Here is an 18,133-nt window from a genome sequence, read left to right on the forward strand (position 1 = left end):
CGCAAAAACCCTTCTTCCTCGCCCCTTTCCCCCTTTCCACCCTCCTGGATCTCCACACTTCGGATCCTATCCCTCCTCCCCTCCTTGCCTCCACACCCGCAACCATTCCGCACCGTTGACATCAAAGGAATCTTCTCCGCCCCTCAACCCCCACGCTCCTCCACCCCCCCCCCTGAATCCCCCCGTTGTTCTGCCTTCAGAACACCCACTCCTCTCTTCACTACACCCTCCCTCACCTCCTTGGTGTATCACCCGTTTACGAACTGAGGAGCAGAGTTGAAGTGCATTTCGTATCGTATCGTGTCCTCAATAAGAATATAAATTAATAATGAAATACGTATTCGAACTCACGGCAACATAATATCATTCCGTTGGCGGTTTTCGAACACCCGAACTTAGGACCAAACGACTAATCATCCTGCCAGCCAAATAGACAACGGGACCTGGGGTTCGTTTCTCAAAGCTACAAAAATATTTCCGATCCTATAAATAAGTCTTAAACGTATTGCAAAACCAAAATCGCATCATTTGAAATGTACATCAGCTTAGTAATAAAACTGATGTCAAAGATTTTTGGAGCAATCTACGAGTACTCTTAAATTAACTTGAATCCTTGAGAAACTGGCTCCTGCTCGTTGCTATTGAGAATAATCAAATTTACCTGTTGGCTCTTATTAGTGTATTTAATTATGAATCACCATAGTAGGGAGTAATTTATTTTTTTAACCATTTATATTGTTCTGCCATCATATCTGATTAGTTTCACAAGTATTAAGATTTTAATAAATTAAGATTACGATTTTGATTCGGCATAAACAATGTACTTCTGCTTGATTAAATCAATAATTCACGGAAATTGGCATTTTGATCGCATAAGGGGTACGCCAAAACCTTCTACCAACTGAATAGAATTCTATGGGAAGTACATTGAGACGCCCTGGTAGTGATGGGAAAGGAGTAACTGACTATTGCATACAGTATAATAGCTATATTAATCGATTAATATACTTATTATAGTGCAAATTACTTACTCAAGAAGATTGGATTGAGTTTTAACTGTTTAGGAAGAAAATTTCCTCATACGTGAGCTAGTTTCATATAATTCACATAAGAATGATACACAATACAACTAAAGAATGTGTCGGATGGAACATAAAGATACCTCAATAAAAAATAATAAGATCAATGAAAGGAACGAACTTGAAGCAGTGTCTATGAAAGACGACGGACGATTTAAATATGCGCCCCTTAAATAGCAACGCTTATTTACGCATAACCTCGAATCTCATAATTAAAAATTCCATTAAAACGTGGGAGTGTTCATTGGTTTACTAATAGATGAAATTTTTAAAAGAAATTATAGGATCCTAAATTTGGAGGTAAGAGAGACATATTAAAGACCGTTTTGTGGACGGGGGGGGGGAAGTAGGAAATGGAGGGATCCATTTGGAGAAGGGCGGGGAAAGGGACGACGGATTTCCAGTTAAGGCATCAAAGACAGTCAAAGATTGCTGGTGGACGGCCTCAGGCGATGAGGACGTAATGGGGGAAGAATAGGGAGTGGGCGAGGAAGGAAAATGAAGGGTGATGGGGAGAGAGGCGATTGTAGTGAACATAGGAGGGAAAATTGATAAATAGGTGGGAGGAGGAAGGTGAAAATGAGGGTCTTTAGGAAGTACAGATGGAAACAGGGCGATGCTGAGAGATAGTGAGGTTCATCGCGGAAAGTCAAAGATGATTCTTTTAAGTTGGAAGCAAAATATTGCCTTTATGTAATAATCCAACCCTAGGATGGGGAAAATCGTTATGCATTGGGAAAAAATGAAAGGAATTGTTAAACCCTCGGACAAGTCATAACACAATGCGTAGAGGGGAACACATTTATATAATAATTTATATATATTAATTGCAATCTACTTCCTCCCTCTTTTTCGTGACTGGCATCCCTGTGTTACACCTCTGTGTCCATTGCGAAACACTCTGTGCACGAAAGTGAATTTAGATTATTTGTATACATTAACAAATAAACGGCTTAAGACCGTTAATTGAAGAGCAAAATATATTTTTCTACTGTTCTTTATAGTACCATGATAAAAAACATGGTGAAAAACATTGTGATCTTCATTTAAAGCACGTAAACTACTTACACAAAGTTGAGCCGGAAACCATCGACTACACATCGATTAGGACGTTTGCTTTTTCCTTTGGTAAGTATGATTGAAAGCGTGACGACTATGCCTTACACCATATTTCTGATATATTTTGAATAGTATTGGCACTTTTGGTAATCTCATTGATTTTTTAATTTGATATTTTATTTAGCTTATATATATATATATATATATATATATATATATATATATATATATATATATATATATATGTTTACCGAAAGTAATGATTTTCTTTCCTCTAACTTGTGAATTAATGTCAGAATTGGATATAAATACTTTCTAAACGTTCATAACTTTGACATACCCTGAGAAAATAATGACAAATTAGCTTAGAATATTAATTGATTTTAGAGATACTTTAAAACAAACGATCACAAAATTTCATGAATTCAATTATCTAACTGGCAGTGATATATTTCCTACTGAGTTAATAATTTACTCACAAACAGCTTAAAATATTTTCCCTATATGTTGGGTCGTACAGTTCCATTTTACGCGATATTCATTCATATATGCACAAAAATAATCTCACAATTTCTAAATCCTACTCTTTCAAAATCCGCTTAGGCTAAATGCAGAAGCTTTTCCTTTTTGAAACATCTTTTGTCTCAGTCGTTCCCTCAGACGAGAAGCTTGGAATGCACATTAATAAAAATTCCAAGGCTCCAAAATGTTTGAATACTCACCACATGTTAAACTCATTTAAATTGGAGTTAAAATGGAGCGGGCGAGCGAGGGCAGACTTTCGCTTACTTACTTCCTATGGAAATTTGTAGACATAAGAATGACAGAAGATAGAGCGAGACATGTGAGAAGAAGAGGCAACGGGTGGAAGGAGGGAGAGGGAGATGGATTCGAGGAGATTGGCCGAAAGCGAGAGAGGCTAAGACGGCGCACGCGGAGGAGGAAAGGGACGCGCGGGGAGGAATATCTATTAAAGCGAGACGGAGAGGCGAGAGGCAAAGAAGTGTCGGCACGGAGTGTCTGTCTGTGCGCCCAGAGAGAAAAGGAGATTCTGAAGAGATAGATGGGGGAGGGGGGGAAGGGAGAGAGAGAGAGAGAGAGAGAGATGGAGTTTTGAATTTGGAAACATAATTTCATTCCGTTTCCATTCCCCTTCCCACTGCCTCCCCCACCCCTTCCCAATTTCGGAACACAAGAGGCGAGAGTGCGGTTGCTGAGGTAAGCGGGATTCTCACTTCTCGCCCTTTCATCCTGCACCACCACCCTCCGGGTCCCCCTCCCCCACACGCGGCCTGATATTGCGCAACCCCCCACCCCACCCACCCCTCACTCCCATCCCATCCTACCTCCTACAAACCTTTACGGTCCAAACTCCTCCTCCCGCCACCCAAAGCCATCCCGCCTTCAAGTATATGTACGTTTTTCTAATTCCTCTTCCATCCCGTGGAACACGAAATTACCCTTGCCCTCGAGACATCTCTCTCCCTCCATGCGTCTCTCACTCTACTTCGTTGCCTATGCAAAACGAGACCGTTAAATGGACCTTTGTAGTTCTCCTCCCTAGCACGATGAAAACTGCGGAATTGGAGTTGGACACACTGAGAGCGTCCAATTTGGCGCCCGTTTTCCATCTCTCCCCGACGCCTTTAGGGGTTAATGATACCCCTCCTCCTCCTCCTCTCGCACCCTCTCTCCCACGACGGGCCCCTTCCCCACCCCTCCGCCACACACGCATGTACCCCCTTCCTCCTCCCCACCCCCCGTGCAGCGTATAACATAATACCTAACCCCATCCCCATCCCTCTCCCTTCCTCACTCTCTCTTCGTCACATTTCACTCCCATTTATCCCCTCCGACACTCATGCCCTCCACCGCCCCAGCGGACCACGTGTCCACGCTTCCTCTCTTGCGGGGCGGTCTATCAGAAGGCGCCCTCTTCCACGACCGACCCTTCCGCTCTTAAATAGCGAGGAAATTGGGTGGGAGGGAGATGGAGGCTCCCCTCCCCCACCCACCCAAGGAGGCAGAGGAGAGGGAGGAAGGAGGGGGCCTGAGAGGATACGGCGCGAATACGCCAAGACGGACCCATTTTCTTTTTTGCCTTGTTTTACATTTTATTCTTCTTCCCCCCCCCCATCCAGGGGTCAAGAGAGCCGGGCAGAGAGGATGCGTCACCGTTGACGGCGGATGCGTGAGAAAGGTGTGAAATGGTTTCCTTTTTATTTTTACCCCTCCCACCCTGCTTAAGGTGCTGAAGCACTTAGGCCCGTCAATGTATTTTTCAGCACAGGTCAAGACATTTGAAGTGGGTGATTTAACTGTCCAGAAAGTTGGAGAGCGGGGTATTATTAAGCGAATCAAATGCGAGTTCATGAGATTTCCTTCGAAATGTGAGAGAAACCGATGATTTCATTGCAGACATTGCGACGTGGCACATTAGATTGTGTGATGCCTCCATTTCATAGTAATCAACTCGGAAAGTCGGTTTGATGTGATACCTACTTTGGGAAAATTTCTCATTCAAAACATTTTCACTTTATCCTTAAGTAGGTACTTAAAGAAAGTCATTCGAGGATAATGGCTGCAATGGCCGCTTAACACTATTGATGAATGGGTGTAGAATAGAGTTTTATTATGAAAAGTGGAGTGAACAAAATTGATTTTAAGATTATAAAAAATTCCATTGAATTGTGTATTATACAAAAAAAAGCGGGTTTACGTCTGGGAAGGATGCCATATTATAACACATCTCTTACCCAAAATAAGATAAAATTATGATGGATTACAAAGTAAAAATTCTTGCATTAAGAGAAAAATGTCTTACAATTAGGTGTCAATAGATTTCAGGTGTGTGAAGTACAAATCGAAGATGGGTCAAAGTCGCAGTCGTTTGTTAAAAAAAGGTAGGTGATAATATTAGTTAGATAGCATGTCACATTTGATAGATTTGATTAAAATTGGATTAACTTGAGTTTCGAGCAACTGAAAATGAAAATAAACACGTCTAGCATACGCAGACTGTGAAATATGCAGTAAAACTTATCCGAAGTGCACACAAATACGCTTTAGGGTACTAAAATACGCAAGTGTCCAAAGCATAAATTCAATAATGAAATCAGACATTAAAGGGTATTTTAATCCAGCCAGGCCCGTATGGGGATGGTGGGAATGAATTGAATTTGATATTAATGCGAGATAAGAGCGATCGCTGAGTGCATTAAGCAGGCCGTTAGGGAAGGAGAAGGGGGGAGGGGGTGGGGGTTGGGGGGTTGGGTGGTGGGAAAGGAGAGGGCGAGTTAGAGAGAGTGAAAGAGAATTTTATCCGTGAACATTGGCGTTTGGAGGCTGAAAGGTTTCTTCTCAAAAGGATAAATAATGGTAATTGGGGAATCTGGTATGCGTCCGCACATTTGACTGTGCTTTTTACAGCAGCGACACGCACTCGAATCGCCGTGCTCGCTCGAAAGCCACCGACTCGCTTTCCACCCAAAGGCTGCAAAATAAAAGGAAGGTTAAAAAAAATTCACTCGACCAAATGTGCCTAGAATAAAAATAAAAAGAAGAAAATAATTGGAATTGAATAACCAATCGTAAAAATACTATGGCGAAGGGACAGACACCCTGAGCGTAAAAAAAACGACCCGAACGTAAAATAAAATAACAGTTTTTCCTCCCCTAAAACTGCGGTCTCATCTTTCCACTTTACTCTCCTCCCCTCGTTTCCCTCCATCTCCTGATCCTCCACCACCTCCACCCCCATCCCCCCCACACCAATAGCCATTCGTTCCGCTCCGAAATGCCGTCCCGCGGAGTTCCTTTGATTCGTTTTACGTTCCGACTGTTTTCAGTCGCCTTGGCAAGGACGGAGGTGGGCCGTTCTTTTTTTTACTCCCCCTCCCCTCCTCGAGCGAACAAATTAACAAAAAAAGGAGCGATCGGGGTGAACAGTGAACAATCACGCCGTGAGGGGCACACCCGTAGCAATCCCCCTCCCTCCTCCAATGACACGTGACAAAGAACGGTACTCTTCCGTGCTTGAGATCGGAAGAGTCGTACCTCGGAGGTCGAATGTCAAAGGTTAGCGAAACAGAGAGGGAGGGAGGGAAAATAGGGTGGGGAAGCATGGAGGAACTGTGATCCTCCCTCCACCCTCTCTCCCGATGGCCATTTGCCCACACCCGCTCGCCCACAAACACGCGAAACATATTGCTTGTGTCTGTTTGCGCCCGTGTGTGCGGGAGAGGTGAGAGGGTCGGGGGGGGGGGGGCGGAGGCCACTCGATCGTCACCTCTCGCAGAACACACACACAAGCGAGAAATAAAAACCCCCAGCAACACGGCCGGTCTATCTCCATATCCCTCCTTCCTCCGCCCGAATAATGGCAATAAAAAACTCTATTGCTTTTAGTGCGGGAGTGGGGAGTGATTTTTGGTGAGGAGGGTTGGTGGGGAGGGGAGGGAGGGAAAAAGGTATTGCGGTAAAGTGGTGCTGGGGGCAAGAAGCATTGAGGCGACGCCAAAGGGGGAGGGGTGGGCGGCGGGAGGAGAGAGGAGGGAGGTGTGGGACCGGGAATAGGGAATGTCACGTTCGGTCACGAAGCGACGGAAACTAATAATATAAAAAGGATCCCGCGGTTGGTGAGGAGAAGGAGGCGGAGAGGTGGGCCTCCGCGAAGGAGGGAAGGAGGGCGAGGGATTGTGAGCGTGGGGAGGGAGGTTTTGCGGGGGTAAAATAGTCGAGTACATCACTGAAAGGTCGAGAGAGGGTGCGAAGGAGAGGGACGGATCGGGGAGAGAGAGTGGTGGATGGGAGGGGGAAAAAAGCACGCGGGAAAATCGCAGAGAGAGAGAGCTAGGCGACGGGACGGATGCAATCGACGTTTAAACTTAGTGCTGCAGCGGGTGGGACGGCGAGGGAGGGAAGCCCGAAGGCGTCAGCCCTTGGGTGGGTGGGAGAGCGGTGGAGGTGACTGGATGGAGAGTCCCGTGCTGGCGAGGACGATAAGGAATGCTAGTTTGCGACCCATCGGAGAAGGGCGACCGATTTATAAGGACACGGGTCTCTTACTCCTCCGAGCAGCCATCCGCTACGCAACTTTCTTCTGTTTTTCCTCGCCTTTATTTTTTCCACTCTTCGTCCTTCAAACCTTGAGCTCTGCAGCAAAACGTCTCACGCGCAACGAGAGCTAAGAGGGTATTTGTGTATTTAGTTGGGGACGAGGACCAGGGGTCAAGTCAGAGATTGGCTGGGAAACTGAGAGAGACTTTTGGCCTCGGTCGAATAATAATCAAGAGTTGGCGAAACAACATGAGGCGACAAGGCGCCAGCGTTCGTGCGGGCATCGCAAGTGAATTTTAGCCAATCAATTTGATGACGCAACTAAGCAATGCTTTAAAGCAGTGATTTAAAACAACCTCTAAGGGAATAACTGTTCACGAGAGCACTGTATGCTTAAGTTTCCTTTAATTGGGCAAACGATAACGATATCACAATGAAGTCAGGGTAGAGTTAAGCATGATTGTCATAAAGGTCTTAAAATCACCATTTTTTGTTGAATTCATGTTAAGAACTAACAACGCGTATTAAATCTTATATATATATATGTGTGTGTGTGTGTGTGTGTATATGGGTATATATGGGTATATATATATATATGTTTTTTTATATAAGTACGAGGGTCATCCGGAAAGTAGTACCCGTTCGTGCCGCATGAAGTGCTGACGACGCGAGTAGCCGCTGGACGAGGTCAGATAGCTTCAGTGGCTTGTCTGCCTTCTCTGAGCCAAGTTGCGTGACGCTAGCATTGCCTGTGTTGTTTCTGTGATTGTTTACAATGTTTAAAAAAATTGAGAACGCCGCCAGTTGTGAAGTGAGGGCAGTGATTAAATTCCTCAATGCAAGAAACGTTCGCCCATGTGATATTCATCGCCAATTAAAGGAGGTGTATGGAGACAATGTAATGGACGAGTCGTGTGTTCGGCGGTGGTGTCGCAACTTCAACATGGGGAGGGGGAACACACACGACGATGAGCGTTCGGAGAGACCGTCTGTCATTACAGACCAACTGGTGAGCTCAGTTGACGAATTCGTGAGGAACGATCGGCGCGTCACAATTGATGACATCTGTGAGCATTTTCCCAATGTTTCTCGAACAATTGTTCATGAAATTGTTAAACACCATCTGCATTATGCAAAAATTTGTGCAAGATGGGTCCCTCGCGTATCTCAATGAGCTGGCGGCGAAGGACTATGCAGCAGGAATACAGAAACTTGTCACACGTTATGACAAATGCCTTAATTTGCTTGGAGATTATGTTGAGAAGTAGTTTAAAGTATCCTCTTTCAAATAAAATTTTTTATGTTTGTTAATATATACTTTTGTGTCTTTATTTCACGAACGGGTACTACTTTCCGGATGACCCTCGTATGTATATATATATCTATATGTTTTTTATATACGTATATATATATATATATATATATATATAATCCAGTAATCAGTCAAAGTATTTTATACTTTTCAGAAATAATTGTGTTATCACAAAACTTTCAATACTTAGTATGCATCCCGAGCCACTCCTTTTACAAATATGCTAAACATGTATGAGAATTATTTGAGGAGTTCAGTGATATAATTCAATATTTTTTTAATCCCTTCATTGTAATGCATGCAATTCACTCTATCACCTCGTTATTGAAATTGCAATTCGATGCTCGCTGGAATTAAAAACGTTTCATGGAATTTTCTTTTCCCTTCCAGAAATTTCATGATCCCATAATTCACCTTCCACGGCAGGCTATGGCGACTGGGGATGGGGGAGGTGCCTCTGGAATCATTCTGAGGTTGGGGAAGACGCGGAAAAACGTGAATTGCTGCTAGGAAATACTTGGTGGAGTAGGTTTAAGCCGTAGTGCGAAACGCTTCATATCGGACGTGTGAGAATTTCGAGATGACGTTTTTACGTGAAGTCGTGTTGAAATTTGTGACCTTTGAAAAGGGCACGGAGAAGAGATTCATATTCAAGCTTGATGCCACGTGAAAGTGAAGAAAATTAGATACACATCTCTTTTTTCGTTTTCAAGCCAACCTTGTAATTAATTACAGTTAATATGATTATAATAATCATTTAAGTAAGTTATCCATTCACGGGTTTTCACGGTGTAACCCAGAATGATAGAAAGTTATTTCGTAGGAGGTTCGAGTTAACACACGAAAGGATAAAATATACATCAAGGCATAAGAACGAAATTCAGCCTTGTCAAGCGAAAGATGCATGGCCAAACAGAATTGTACTTAAATAAAATTAAAACGGATTCAGCTTAGAATTTTGCATGTAATATACGTCTTTTATAGTAAATTAGCGGTCACACGCAAGTGCTTTTCTACAAGTTACAATATTCCAATTTCCGTGGGTGATATCAAACCGTTCAAAATGCATTTTACATTAAATGAGAAACTATTGTAAAAAAATGTTGTATTTTTACGAAAACATTATGCGTATGATGCGCATAAAATTATTCTTTAATTTAGCCTCTTCTTCTTTTTCCTTGCTTACCAAGATAGAAAATAGATAAATGGAAGAAATGACTGAGCCCAATTAGTTTTAGGCCAATGAAGTGTTCTTTAATTTTCTGTAAAATTGAAACTCTTCCTGTGTATTTTTCAAACGTTTAAATTTTTATGATATGGCAAAGAATTAGCAATGATCACACCAAGTTAAGAGGCACGAAAACCCATATTTATTTGACCAGCATCGTTGTGGCACAGAAATATCATGAATTAGTTTCGAACGAGTAATTGCACACTCGTTCAGACCTGTGTACAAAATCTTTTCCTCGTGTGTATAATTCATTCCTTTGAGACACCTCGCCATTCCATAAGAAACATAATGAAATGATTTGTTGCCTCCAGTAAGGTGTCTGCGGGTAGGAATGAACACTCGATAAGAATTTAGTGATCCTAACAACGTGGCAGTGCTTCTTTGAATGCACCCTCGAGGTCAGACAATACCTTCGCTTTTCGGACGGAATATATTTGGGAGACATTTTTTTAAAAGTATGACGGTCATAAACAGAACACGAAATGGCATCTCCTCCTCGTTTATGAGAGGAACAAAAACAGCTGTCGTAAAAATGGATGCAGTCAGCTTTTATATAATCCATTTTGATAATCCGCAATGAACTTGTATGTGAAAAGCACCTGCTAACCCAGGAATCAATAAAAAGCGCCTCAAAAGTTATTTACCTCAAAACAACCATTCAGCGCCACTTAGTATTTCACCGTCTCATTTTTAAGCGAATTTATCAAATGTCTGGAGAGCGTTTTTATGCATTTCGTGCGCGAGAGACGAGAGGGTCACAGGGGAGCATCTCCTGTGCCCCTCCATCCACCACAAGCCGCGCATATCCAAGCTCTTAAGCCCCCATTCTCTGCGTAGGTAACATAGGAGATATGCGAGGCTTAGTCGGAGAGTTTGAGAGCGGATCAAGGCAGGAGCAGGGAGGGCTTTTAACGCGAGGAGATCCCTACTCCGGATGAAGAAATGCCTTCCAAATGATTCAGGTGACATGTGAAGAAGGATGGCTAAGTTTCATTTTATAGTGTTTCCAAGCCCAATCGAAAAATTAGGCAATGTGAATAAAACGATCGTTATCCAAATTAACACATGTAGATAAGTATTAATTTCCCCCACTCCCCGCGATCAAGACGAAAACAATGAGTAGCAAGAGGCTTTAAGCGGCTATGAGACAAACATTCATGGTTTATATGTTTTCTCTTCATTAGCTCTTCTCCACGAGACATTCTTATGGAATCGAAAGTTTCAAGTTTTAATTTCCCTATTGCATACGTATTGCTGAACAGCAAAGTACATATGATATCATTACAGGGAGATGAAATTGCTTCAGTGTAGTAGGTGTTTCTATTTTTCAATAAAACTGATTAGATTTTCCAAGGAAATATGCAGGTAGCGTTAACCATACAGTTACAGAGACAAATATAAAGCAACTTCTTTATTGTTATTACTTAATGTAAAAAATATTGTTGTAATTGCCGATATAAGATCATTATATGAACATACCAATGTTAGCCAAACTGTATCTTTGAAATATAATCCCAGTACGCCAAAATCAAATTCAAACGTACCGTAAGCGATTTATAATTAAATTATTTCCCGCATTTTGTAATGATTCAAAGGAAATAATACGTGTTAAGTGTATTGAGTTTCGTCCCTTGATTTATCACTTAAGGATGGACGCCATAATATCTTAGGCTAAGCTTTCAAACAGTGGCTCTAACCTTGCATATGCTGGAGGATTACAACATTTTCAATCATCACTAATTCACACACTTCAATTGTTTTATTGGCATATATTGCGGCAAAGATATAATAAATAATTGCAAATGATTAAAAAATTCAGTCACTATTTCCAGAAAATGATTTCCTAGTTAATAATTGATTTCACTGGACGTAAATGTTAAACATATCCATCAACACACGATAAAGTTTTCGCAGTCGATAATTTTGATAGAGTTCCATCATCTCATTACGAAGATATCATTTGGTCTTCAACATGTAAATGATAGAAGTTCACCCATGAACCCTTTCACTCATTGCAATTGAACAACAATGAATTCTCAGGGAACTCCTCCAAAATGATTTTCAACAAAATTGGTTGAAAATAAAAAGGCATAGGACGATTATAACGATTCCAGATGGAAGGACAGGAAAGGATGGTTCGAACAGAGCGCGAAAGAAGTAAGTTCTTATTTTATCAGTTGCCCCTTTACCCAAGTCTCCCACCGTAGTTCTTCTCATCGGGAGAAAAAAAAGGAATAAGCCCCTTATTCCAAAAGGAACCCTCTCGGCGCTTCGCCGGACAGTTCCATAAGTTACTTCGCAGCCGCCCGCTGGGAAGTCGGGATGGACGCTGGCCAACCTGTTTTTGATGGGAGAGTGACATCGAATTCAAGTTCCCGGAGCTCGGGAAACGTTTCCAACAACAGTTCTCACAAAAGCACGCGCGCGAAAAAATAAGAGGCGGCAATCAAAAAACCATCTGGAACCAAAATATATATAAGGGGGCAGAGGGGAAAAGAACCGCCGTGGAGCGTTTACAGAAATAAATACATTTATAAACGAAAAAAAAGGTATTCACGGAAACCAATCTCTTCACCGAGTCTCTCAACGTAATAAGACAGCGGCCTTACGGGCGTGAAGGAAAAAATATGTATGCACACAAATAAAAAGGGGAAAACACGTGCGAAAATCGCGGATCAACCGAGATACGGTCTGTGGCTTGACGTTTTTGTGGAGCGTTTTTACAGCCGCGCTCGGTTTTGCCTCGTGTCTGTTCCACCAAGGTGTTCGAAGCGTTAATGGAAAAAGCGAAGCCTCGATTCCCATTTCGTTCAAGAGATGGCGGTGAAATCGACGACAGAGGGAGAGGGCGAGAGAAAGAGAGAGAGGTGACGGGCGAGAATAAAATAACCCAAGAGTAGATGATACGAGTTATGTAGTAAGTAATTGCATGGATGTTGGGGGCGCCGGTAGATAGGGTTGGGAGTAGAGGGGGGGGGGGGTTGCGGGTGTTGGAGGTTCGGCCCCATGGTGGGAGTCGGGGAGCGGAAAGATCGGAATAGGAAGAGATTGAATTCCACACTCGTCTCCTGTGACTCCTCAGCGTGACCTCTGACCTCCTGCGACCCCTTCAGGCACCTTCCAGACAAACCTCCGCGCCCTCCAGAGTTCTAGAACGACCCGAGGCTGCGAGGGAGGGGGAAAGATCTTGCTTCCACGTCTCTTTTCCACCCCCCTCCCTCCCCCACGCCTCTCCCCTCCCCACATCGCCTTCCCGATGGGCGACGCCACCTGAATACGGAATGAGTAGAACGAACGTTTCTTTCTTTCTTTCTTTTTTCTTCCTCTGACCCCCTCTCCGCACACTCCCTCGCTCCGATCACTTTGCGTCCCTGAGCGTGTGAATATGAGGAGAAAACGGAATGCCAAATGGTAAGGCGAAGAAGAAATGAGATTTTCTTGATGCGAAAATGAAGAGAGTCTTCCATCTGAGTTGGGAGACTTACGTGCAGTAATGAGCTGAGACGATCCGCCAATACGTTCTCTTCCCAAGTGCGTACGTTGCGTATGTTTTAATGGAAGGGAGGAAGTGAGGGTAGAGTTGAACTCTTAGGATTAATTACGTGAAAATGTAACTAAAAGACGATAATTCAAGGGCCAACGAAGAGTTCGAGTTTTTGTTTTCAGTGGTAAAATAATTTATTATTGTAGTTTTTCTTATTAGAAAACATAAATGATATATATGTAGCAAATATAAATTCCAGAGGTAAGTTACCAACTTGCGGCCTCCTCATTAGCAGGTGAATGGATTAAATGCCTCCCTAAATAGACCAAGAAAAGCAAGGATAGAAGGTAAACCATTATGCAAGTGAAAACGGGATTAAAAGGAAGAGTTGCAGAATATCAATTATAAAATTTAAAATGGTTATGATGGGCTTCCCTATTGCCAATGGGAAATAAATCTTTCTCGTCAAGTTTTTAAACAACGTTGTTCAAAAGTTTTAACTGTCCTATATTCTATTATTTAGAATTTATTTTAACTTTGATTACTAAAAGCAACTGCAAATTTACGGAATCAAATTTTATTATTTATATAACCCAACGGCATCATCTCGAGGGAAAACAAATGTTTTGAGAAAATGCTCAAGGACGAAGATCCCAAACTTGGGATGGATTGATGAATTCAAAAACAGAAGTTAATTTGAACGATGCACAAAAAATTATTATTCGATCAAATGCACTGATGGAAATAATGAAATTAAATTCTTCACATCACATTTGCTGATGAATACTAAAAATAAGACATGAAAATCAGCCGAATTTTGTAATCCACTGGCAAATTGAGCATTTTGGGCTGTTATATTAATCGGAATGTGAATAAATATTCCACCTTAAGCAACAACGAACAGCACAAGAAAGGGGGTTATTTTCAGGTAGACAGTTTCGGGAGCCATGCTTTCTCCCCCTCTCCCTCCTCGGACAGAGAGACGCACAAACAGTCCCCTCTTGGGATTCCTCAAAGGTGGTCTTCCTCCTTCGACAAAAGCAGGACTGCTTAGGCATTTACGCTGAATCGGATTTGTGAGTTCCCCTTCGCAATCCCCGAGACAAGACTTCTCCGTTTCGCTGACGTTTGACTCTCTTACTCTGAAAGGCTTCGTTCCTCTTGGAATAAATGCCATTGTATTCGTACGGGAAGAAACAAAAAAGGAGAATATAATACTATTCTAAATCGAGTTCGCATGATCTGCACTGCAATTTCACTTTTCCATCGTTAAAATTTGAGGCATTAATATTATATCTCTTCCCCTCGTAATCTCGATTCCCTAAAATAATAGGTAACCGAAAATTTTGGACAGAGTCCGTTACACGTAAGAAAATTTGACAGAAAATATAACGGGCGTTCAATGGCGTATTGGCCGTAATTCTATAAGCATGGTAAAATGTCATTAAAGCATTTATGTGAGGCCCCACGAGCGCATCTACTGTAAACTTAATTTATTATTGCGTAGAGGTATATTTCTTAGCATTCGATAGCATTGGTTATGTTCAAGTGGCATAATAGTCGTGGAAAATTCAATACCGAGGAAGAAGAAGACGGTGCAGGATGGAATGAATGGAATTAGGGGCTTGAAAAATGACATAGTTTGAATGCGAGTAAGAGATACAAGACAGTTAAGTAGAAAGAAGGCATCAGTTAGTGCAAAGAATCGTCACGTTGCTCGACGGGACGGAGGGAGGAGGGTGGTGACAACGAGGTGAGAAGGCAAAGGCGCCGAGGGTGACCAAACGGTTTTAAACCTCTTTAAACCCACCCCCTCCGTTTTCACCTTTCTTAGGCCACGGAACTTCATATAATGCGCGGAGATGGACGCATTTCTATAGCCTCCTGAAAACAGTCGTAGCATTTAAAACGGAAAAGCGACACCGAGAAAGGATTCCTTTTCTTTCGTTGTTGACTCTCCGTTTTTTTTCCATGTCTCTTTACGCTCAGAACATGGTTCTCTTAAGAATCCTCGTAAGTGCAAGGGGGCAATCGCTCCTTGGTTTATACCGCTTAAGAGGGCGGAACGAACCTCTCCATTCCCTTTCGTGTAATACGAGAGTCAATGACTTTAGGGGGGGTCCCGTGGCCAACTTTAAATCCTCAAAAGTCATTCCAACTCATGTCCCATCCATCGCACCGTCCAAATTTTTCACTAAAAACAAAAAAAAGTTCACTGTAAATACATTTCTGCTGAAATAATAGAAAAAATGAGCTTCAAGAGAATATGAACATACATTATAGTCTAAATATGATATACGCAACTCCGTTTAAGAGGATCAAAAACGTGTCTTGTCTCTTGTCTTCTACTTATAGCCACTCCGTTTCTCGTTAAGATGACAAAGTAAGATTATTATTAATCCCTTAAGACTTCACCGGAATTACGCCTGAAATGTTGCAATTCAATGGATACCAATTTTAACTCGGATATTTCTTTTATCAATACCTGTAACCAAGTTTAACTCAGTAATATTTCAAAGTGTAGCAGTCTATGAAACATTTTTGTAGTTTCACGCATTCTTTTCCTAGAATTCTTAATTTTAATCAATTCAGCTATTTTTAATCATTAATTCTGCTATTGCGCGTTTTATAATTTGATAGCAATAGTGGTGTGTCATTCTTTCTCAAAACTAAATTATATTCACTAGCATTCCAATCGTTAAAATTCCTCATCATTTTTCAAAAACCGTTCTTAAACCCGTAATTATGGAGGCGCATGATAAATTGTTTGATTTAAGGGAGGGATGCATTAAAAATGCCAGAGAACCAACCCTCGATCCACTCTCTTCTCTCAGCACTTGGTTTTCGTCCTTGTTGATGATTCGCTTGTGCGCACGCTGCCGAAGACACATACGCGCTTGAGGCATGAGGAAACAGTGAGTGCCATGGCGGACAAATCGGCGATGGGGTAAGAGGGGAAAAGTTCCTCCTCGAAAGACAAAGGATCTCAAGACCATTTGGGTGGATGATTAATCACATTAACAGCACGTGGGACCAATCTGTGAAGAAGTAGAAAGAATGGTTTTCGAGTGGACGGAGGGGACCAGGACTGACCATAGGGGGCGGATGGGTGGGGGTGGGAGTGTGAGGAGGAGGGTGGTGTCGGAAACTGAACTCGGGGCGAATAGGTGGGGGAATGAGAATCCGAGGGAGGGAGCTACGGAGCGAAGAGAGAGAGAGGGAGGGGGTGACCCTCGCGAGTGACCCCTTGTCAACCCAGCTGCCCACTCGACATTTCCAGCGCCAAGAGCTCTCCTCCCTGACTTCTTTCTCCATTCTCTTTCCTCGATGCCTTCCTCCACCCCTTCGTCCCCTCTCCGATCCCCCGGCCGACATCTCAGCGGCTCCCCTCGCACTGCCCCCCAGCCCTGCCCGCGTCTCCATCTGCCTGCCGCCTATGGACATCTCCTCCCTGCCCTGCCGGACTGGGCATCGTCCATCTTACTCAACAACAAGGGTAGGACACGTTCGTGAATACACGCGCACGCACACTCCCGCAAATCTGGGAAGGAGCGGGAATGAAACGCGATCGAAAAACCCGACGGCCAATGAGACGCGGACGACAAAGAAGACGCCAAATGGACGCAGCCCCTCCCACGACTCATCCCGTCGTCGGGAGAATTCTGGATCGCCAGTGAAGAATTGGGGGGGGGGGCAATGCGGGCGCAGGGTGCGATGGGAGTGGAGGGAATACTAGAAATATGAGAAAGAGAGCGACCTCGAAATTCATATAATTGAAGGAACGAACGGCGTAGAGAGAAGGAAATTGAGTATTGAATTTAATTGTATACTTTTACAAGCACTGGAATTGGAAAAAAGAAGAGTAACAAAAGGCAAAATGATGGTATGAAAATTTATAGAAAGGTTGTGAAAAAGGCGTAATAAAAATGAAGGCACTACACAAGTCAGGTATTCCTACAGTTCGTCAGTTATAGATCTAAATCACAATGAGAGACAGGAAAAGACTTACCGGCCAAACTCATGTAGTCAGGTTCTACTTAATGATTCCGTCTTCACTCCACCCCAGCAAGTGATGCTGGGTTTCAGACTTTAGCGGGGAATCTCCATTATTGCATTGTAGAACAGTAATGCTGAAATTCAAGGAGTAATGCTCCGAGGCTTGGAAAAGTGTTTTTAATGACCCAGAGGACTGACAAAACTAACCCATAGAAAAAATAATCAAAGGACGAGCCGTTTGACACGGCGGGAAACGCCCCTGCCTACTAATGCGAAGTGCGCAGACTCGAATGCCACCCTTAGCTTCGAGTTTTCTTGTCATCGGTTGGACAATGGGATAAGAATCCAGCTGTCTTAGAATCGGAAAGAGCAGCAAATATGCACCAAATATCGAATTTTAGCAATTTTCCGCGGTCGACATTGATATTCCATATTCGTAGGATCAACATCAGACTGACTCATGCTTGGCTGATCCATGAGAAAATAAGACTAGGCAAAAGGCTCACAGCTCAGAAAAGAGTCACAGAAACTAATGGAAAAATTATCTAGGCGGGGCCCTCCGTTATCCTGTTCAGCTCGAGGTCCACCCTGACGGCAGCCTATCATCCCCACACCGTCGCCGACTGAGAGCCGGTGACTCCCCTGACCACCAACAAAGCAAAGATGACAGAGTTCGCTCGCCGACGTCTTCCCCTCCCCATCCTCTTCGCCCGCGAGTGATGAATTTGTGTTTGCTCACGTGTCCAGAAGTAGTGAAGAATCGGCCCTCGAAATATTTCACAGGAAATTGCACGGTCGACGAGGACAAGGATGTTGGGGACGGGGAGCTGGAAGGGGAGCGGACTGTAGAGGGGGAAGGACGAGGAATGACAACAAAACGAGACCATGAAGGGTGGGAAGGGAATTTTAACAAG

At 43.1% G+C, this 18,133-nt stretch overlaps 1 protein-coding gene across 1 annotated transcript in view; it reads right to left on the reverse strand.

Annotated features, from left to right (window-relative positions):
- dac (dachshund family transcription factor) overlaps window positions 1-18,133 on the reverse strand; it is a 648,885-nt gene that overhangs the window by 142,631 nt on the left and 488,121 nt on the right. The gene's annotated exons all lie outside the window — the stretch shown is intronic.

The sequence above is a fragment of the Hetaerina americana genome, unplaced genomic scaffold (assembly GCF_022747635.1).
Source record: "Hetaerina americana unplaced genomic scaffold, ioHetAmer1.1.p SCAF_10, whole genome shotgun sequence".
Classification (NCBI taxonomy): domain Eukaryota; kingdom Metazoa; phylum Arthropoda; class Insecta; order Odonata; family Calopterygidae; genus Hetaerina; species Hetaerina americana.